The sequence below is a fragment of the Salmo salar genome, unplaced genomic scaffold (genome assembly GCF_965601325.2).
Source record: "Salmo salar unplaced genomic scaffold, fSalSal1 ptg000129l, whole genome shotgun sequence".
Classification (NCBI taxonomy): domain Eukaryota; kingdom Metazoa; phylum Chordata; class Actinopteri; order Salmoniformes; family Salmonidae; genus Salmo; species Salmo salar.
This window is the reverse complement of record NW_027675318.1, coordinates 1,229,436-1,236,020: the sequence shown is the minus strand read 5'-3', so window position 1 is coordinate 1,236,020 and position 6,585 is coordinate 1,229,436. Positions and strand designations below refer to the sequence as shown.

The 6,585-nt window shown below is 46.8% G+C and overlaps 1 long non-coding RNA gene across 2 annotated transcripts; it reads left to right on the top strand.

Moving 5' to 3' along the window:
* Positions 1 to 511: 511 nt before the first annotated feature.
* On the top strand, positions 512 to 5,560 carry LOC145866108 (uncharacterized). Of its 2 annotated transcripts, XR_014383150.1 has the most exons (3): positions 512 to 644; positions 770 to 829; positions 1,061 to 5,560. It is a non-coding gene; the product is annotated as an uncharacterized LOC145866108 (long non-coding RNA). The 2 variants fall into 2 exon arrangements; XR_014383149.1 differs by having other exon boundaries at positions 512 to 829.
* Positions 5,561 to 6,585: the final 1,025 nt, after the last annotated feature.

The window sequence follows — 6,585 nt, the reverse complement described above, 5'->3', positions numbered from 1 at the left end:
GGTGCCTGGGCCGTGGGTCTGGGAGGAACCACTGATCACTGGGTTTGGTGGACCTGGAGAGCAGGGTGGCAGCGTTCTGACTCAAAGCAGCACAGAGGCTACTGTACCGTACGGAGGTGGGCTTAGCGGGAGGGAAGGGGCATCAGAGGCAGGGGGTTGTGTATTAACTAACTGCTATCTCTCTCTGTCTCTCTCTCTCTGTCTCTCTCCTTGTCTCTCTCTCTCTGTCTCTCTCTCTCTGTCTCTCTCTCTCTCTCTCTCTCTCTCTCTCTCTCTGTCCCTCTCTCTCTCTCTCTCTCTCTCTCTCTCTCTGTCCCTCTCTCTCTCTCTCTCTCTCTCTCCTTCCTCTCTCTCTCTCTCTCTCTCTCTCTTAACAGCGCTCTGCACAGGCAGCAGTGGAGGACAGTGATCAGATCTTTACTGAGCTGATCCGCTCCATTGAGAGAAGGAGCTCTGAGGTGAAGGAGCTGATCAGAGCCCAAGAGAAGGCTCAAGTGAGTGAAGCTAGTGTATCTTCAGACTTACCCAGCATCGTTGTCCGTCCTCTTCAGTACTTTGGAGATGTGAGTAAGACTGTGTCTGAACTGAGAGAGAGAAACTAGAAGACTTCCTTAAAGGAGAATGGACCAAGATCTCCACTACAGGTGTATTGAAAACAATCAGAACATCAACTTTAGACCATTGAAAGTTCCCTACTAGTCATATACATGTGGAATATGGTATGATGATAACATTCCCTCTCTCTGTCAATGTGTTTGTGTGTCTGTAGTGAATATAGTGGAGGTTGTTCTGCCTCCAGAGCCCAAGACCAGAGAACAGTTGTTACAATGTGAGTCTCTTTATTGTGAAGTAACTAACAGTCTCTTTTTACTGCCACTCCTAACAATCCCTCTAGAAATATATAGCAATAGTAGATCTAATCAAAGACTGGGTATCTATCTGACTCCTCATATTTCTCTGATTTGATCTCTGCTGTGCTCTAATCAAAGACAGGGTAGATACAGTATCTGACTTAACTTATTGTTCTGACTCCCCTCATTGGTCTCTGCTCTTCTCCCAGATTCCTGTCAGCTCACACTGGACCCAAACACAGCAAACACATGCCTCTCTCTGTCTAAAGGGAACAGAAAGGTGACCTATACACGCCAAGTCCAACCATATCCTGACCATCCAGACAGATTCACCAACCAGTACCAGGTTCTGTGTAGAGAGGGTCTGTCTGGACGCTGTTACTGGGAGGTGGAGAGGACTGGTGGTGTTGATACAGCAGTCTCATATAAAGACATCAGCAGAACAGGGTCAGGTAATGGATTTGGACACAATAACAAGTCCTGGAGTTTACAGTACTATAGAGGTGATTATTATTTCAGACACAATAATGTTGGGACTAAAGTATCAGGCCCTCAGTCCTCCAGAGTAGGAGTGTACCTGGATCACAGGGCAGGTACTCTGTCCTTCTACAGGGTCTCTGACACAATGACCCTCCTCCACAGAGTCCAGACCACATTCACTCAGCCCCTCTATCCTGGGTTTAATATCTATTATAGTACTGCTGAGCTGGTTAAACTGTAGTAGGGTCCACATAGATACTAGTCATGCTGGTGTAGTCTATAGCTGAGCTGGTTAAACTGTAGTAGGGTCCACATAGATACTAGTCATGCTGGTGTAGTCTATAGCTGAGCTGGTTAAACTGTAGTAGGGTCCACATAGATACTAGTCATGCTGGTGTAGTCTATAGCTGAGCTGGTTAAACTGTAGTAGGGTCCACATAGATACTAGTCATGCTGGTGTAGTCTATAGCTGAGCTGGTTAAACTGTAGTAGGGTCCACATAGATACTAGTCATGCTGGTGTAGTCTATAGCTGAGCTGGTTAAACTGTAGTAGGGTCCACATAGATACTAGTCATGCTGGTGTAGTCTATAGCTGAGCTGGTTAAACTGTAGTAGGGTCCACATAGATACTAGTCATGCTGGTGTAGTCTATAGCTGAGCTGGTTAAACTGTAGTAGGGTCCACATAGATACTAGTCATGCTAAATGTGTCATCTTTCATCCTCCCATACTGCTCAGTCCAGCAACATTAAACCTGTCCAGCTGGTGGTGCTATTGACCAAACAATAAAACCAGCAGATATCTGGACTTGCCACTCAGTATATCAGTAATGTTCAGAATAGTACTTTAATATCATTGGAGATTGATGGTCTTTTTAATCCACTATCCAGAGTCAGGAACAGATGAAGTTAGGTCTGCTACTGTTCAGTGATTAAATATGATTTATGGTGATGGGAAATAAAAAATCCAACACTAAACTTCATCTAGTAATAGTTTTCCTTTGTTATTTATTCCAAGGTGAGTCTTTAACTTGTAAATGGATTGTGTGGAGGTGAGCTAGTGGTGTGGCTGATAGAATAGAATGAAAAGGGAGGAAGAGGAAGAGGGGAGGAGTGAAGGGCTGTTCAAGAAACCAGATGAGGAAGAGAAAGATATTCAGGGGAATTACTGTCTCTGTTCCAAATGGTTCCCTATTCCCTCCGTAGTGCACTACGGTGCTTCTGACCAGGTCTAAAGTAGTGTTCTACGTAGGGAATAGGGTGTAGATTTATTAGAATATCATGCTTTAGTGTTTGTCACAAAACAATATTAGATCTCCACCCACCCACACATTGTTATGTTGTCAGGTTGTTCCTCTGTGTTCCTGATTGAAAATCCATTAATGGGATGACAGGTAGCCTAGTGGTTAGAGCGTTGGGCCAGTAACCAGCAGGTAGCCTAGTGGTTAGAGCGTTGGTTCAGTAACCAGCAGGTAGCCTAGTGGTTAGAGCATTGGGCCAGTAACCAGCAGGTAGCCTAGTGGTTAGAGCGTTGGGCCAGTGACCAGCAGGTAGCCTAGTGGTTAGAGCGTTGGGCCAGTAACCAGCAGGTGGCCTAGTGGTTAGAGCGTTGGGCCAGTAACCAGCAGGTAGCCTAGTGGTTAGAGCGTTGGACCAGTAACCAGCAGGTAGCCTAGTGGTTAGAGCGTTGGTTCAGTAACCAGCAGGTAGCCTAGTGGTTAGAGCGTTGGGCCAGTAACCAGCAGGTAGCCTAGTGGTTAGAGCGTTGGGCCAGTAACCAGCAGGTAGCCTAGTGGTTAGAGCGTTGGGCCAGTAACCAGCAGGTAGCCTAGTGGTTAGAGCGTTGGGCCAGTAACCAGCAGGTAGCCTAGTGGTTAGAGCGTTGGGCCAGTAACCAGCAGGTAGCCTAGTGGTTAGAGCGTTGGGCCAGTAACCAGCAGGTAGCCTAGTGGTTAGAGCGTTGGGCCAGTAACCAGCAGGTAGCCTAGTGGTTAGAGCGTTGGTTCAGTAACCAGCAGGTAGCCTAGTGGTTAGAGCGTTGGTTCAGTAACCAGCAGGTAGCCTAGTGGTTAGAGCGTTGGGCCAGTAATCAGCAGGTAGCCTAGTGGTTAGAGCGTTGGGCCAGTAACCAGCAGGTAGCCTAGTGGTTAGAGCGTTGGGCCAGTAACCAGCAGGTAGCCTAGTGGTTAGAGCGTTGGTTCAGTAACCAGCAGGTAGCCTAGTGGTTAGAGCGTTGGGCCAGTAACCAGCAGGTAGCCTAGTGGTTAGAGCGTTGGGCCAGTAACCAGCAGGTAGCCTAGTGGTTAGAGCGTTGGGCCAGTAACCAGCAGGTAGCCTAGTGGTTAGAGCGTTGGGCCAGTAACCAGCAGGTAGCCTAGTGGTTAGAGCGTTGGGCCAGTAACCAGCAGGTAGCCTAGTGGTTAGAGCGTTGGGCCAGTAACCAGCAGGTAGCCTAGTGGTTAGAGCGTTGGGCCAGTAACCAGCAGGTAGCCTAGTGGTTAGAGCGTTGGTTCAGTAACCAGCAGGTAGCCTAGTGGTTAGAGCGTTGGTTCAGTAACCAGCAGGTAGCCTAGTGGTTAGAGCGTTGGGCCAGTAATCAGCAGGTAGCCTAGTGGTTAGAGCGTTGGGCCAGTAACCAGCAGGTAGCCTAGTGGTTAGAGCGTTGGGCCAGTAACCAGCAGGTAGCCTAGTGGTTAGAGCGTTGGTTCAGTAACCAGCAGGTAGCCTAGTGGTTAGAGCGTTGGTTCAGTAACCAGCAGGTAGCCTAGTGGTTAGAGCGTTGGTTCAGTAACCAGCAGGTAGCCTAGTGGTTAGAGCGTTGGGCCAGTAATCAGCAGGTAGCCTAGTGGTTAGAGCGTTGGGCCAGTAACCAGCAGGTAGCCTAGTGGTTAGAGCGTTGGGCCAGTAACCAGCAGGTAGCCTAGTGGTTAGAGCGTTGGTTCAGTAACCAGCAGGTAGCCTAGTGGTTAGAGCGTTGGTTCAGTAACCAGCAGGTAGCCTAGTGGTTTAGAGCGTTGGGCCAGTAATCAGCAGGTAGCCTAGTGGTTAGAGCGTTGGGCCAGTAACCAGCAGGTAGCCTAGCTCTCACACACACACACTGGACAAACACACACACACACCACACTGGACAAACACACACACACACACACACACACACACACACACACTGGACACCACACACACACACACACACACACACTGGACTCACACACACTGGACACACACACACACACACACACACACACACTGGACACACACACACACACACACACACACACACACACACACAAACAGGACACATACACACACAGGACACACACACACACATGCGCATCTTCCTATAATTGTGAGGACCTTGACCCATGACCTCTTACAATAACACCATGAAGTTATAGTGTGACGTTATGAGTCGACGTTAAAGTAACATTCTCACAACATACTGCACTTGTTTTATCCTGTTTTAGATGTATCCTCTGTTTAAACATTTAAACTCTTACAATAACACTGTTAAAATACCAATGTGATCATTTCTTGTCTTTTATGTTGGAAAAACAAATTGTACAATTATATGTGGACATACGCTCCATAGTTGTACAAGTATACATGGATATATTGTACTTTTCATAATAAAACATACTTGAAACAAGAAAAAGCATGTTAATAGTGGAAACAATTTTGTTATTGATTTTTACATTGCTTCTCCCTGTCTCATGTTGACGTTTGTCATGAATCTTGACCTGGAGGCAGAACTGTGCGATTTCCTCTAGATATGTCAGCTGCAATGTCAGAATTGGCTGTGGAAAATGTTGTTTTATGGTCTTAATTTAAGGGAAGGATTAGCAGTGTGGTTAGGGTTGAGGTTAGGATTAAAATCGGATTGTATTACTTTGTGCCTGTGCCAGCTAGTAACCACTTTGCTGAACTGCCTCCAGGGCAAGATTCATGACAATAAATGCCAACCTGCCTCCAGGGCAAGATTCATGACAATAAATGCCAACCTACCTCCAGGGCAAGTCTTACCTGTGGCTCCGTTTGTAGAGCATGGTGTGTGCAACGCCAGGGTTGTGGGTTCGATTCCCACGGGGGGCCAGAACAATTTTTTTTTTTTTTTAAATGTATGAAATGTATACATTCACGACTGTAAGTCGCTCTGGATAAGAGCGTCTGCTAAATGACTAAAATGTAAATGTAAAATGTAATTCATGACAATAAATGCCAACCTGCCTCCCAGTCGTCCCCTCCTTATCTTTACAAGGCTGCAGAACATGAAAGCTAGTGATGTGGGGGTTCTCTCATAACCCTCAGTCCCCAGGTGGGTAGATGGCAGGTTGAATAAAGAGAAGCTAGTGATGTGGGGGTTCTCTCATAACCCTCAGTCCCCAGGTGGGTAGATGGCAGGTTGAATAAAGAGAAGCTAGTGATGTGGGGGTTCTCTCATAACCCTCAGTCCCCAGGTGGGTAGATGGCAGGTTGAATAAAGAGAAGCTAGTGATGTGGGGGTTCTCTCATAACCCTCAGTCCCCAGGTGGGTAGATGGCAGGTTGAATAAAGAGAAGCTATTGATGTGGGGGTTCTCTCATAACCCTCAGTCCCCAGGTGGGTAGATGGCAGGTTGAATAAAGAGAAGCTAGTGATGTGGGGGTTCTCTCATAGCCCTCAGTCCCCAGGTGGGTAGATGGCAGGTTGAATAAAGAGAAGCTAGTGATGTGGGGGTTCTCTGATAACCCTCAGTCCCCAGGTGGGTAGATGGCAGGTTGAATAAAGAGAAGCTAGTGATGTGGGGGTTCTCTCATAACCCTCAGTCCCCATATGGGTAGATGGCAGGTTGAATAAAGAGAAGCTAGTGATGTGGGGGTTCTCTCATAACCCTCAGTCCCCAGGTGGGTAGATGGCAGGTTGAATAAAGAGAAGCTAGTGATGTGGGGGTTCTCTCATAACCCTCAGTCCCCAGGTGGGTAGATGGCAGGTTGAATAAAGAGAAGCTAGTGATGTGGGGGTTCTCTCATAACCCTCAGTCCCCAGGTGGGTAGATGGCAGGTTGAATAAATAGAAAACGATAGGCTACATAAAACAATCCATAAATGTATAATTATTATGTAATTTACACAAAACATTAAGGACACTTTTCTTTCCATGACAAACTGACCAGGCGTAACTCAATATTAGGAAGGTATCCTTAATATTTTGTCCACTCAGTGGCTCTGACCCTTTACGTAACAGTCAATCCTCTTTTTATTGGGTATTTACCAACGTTT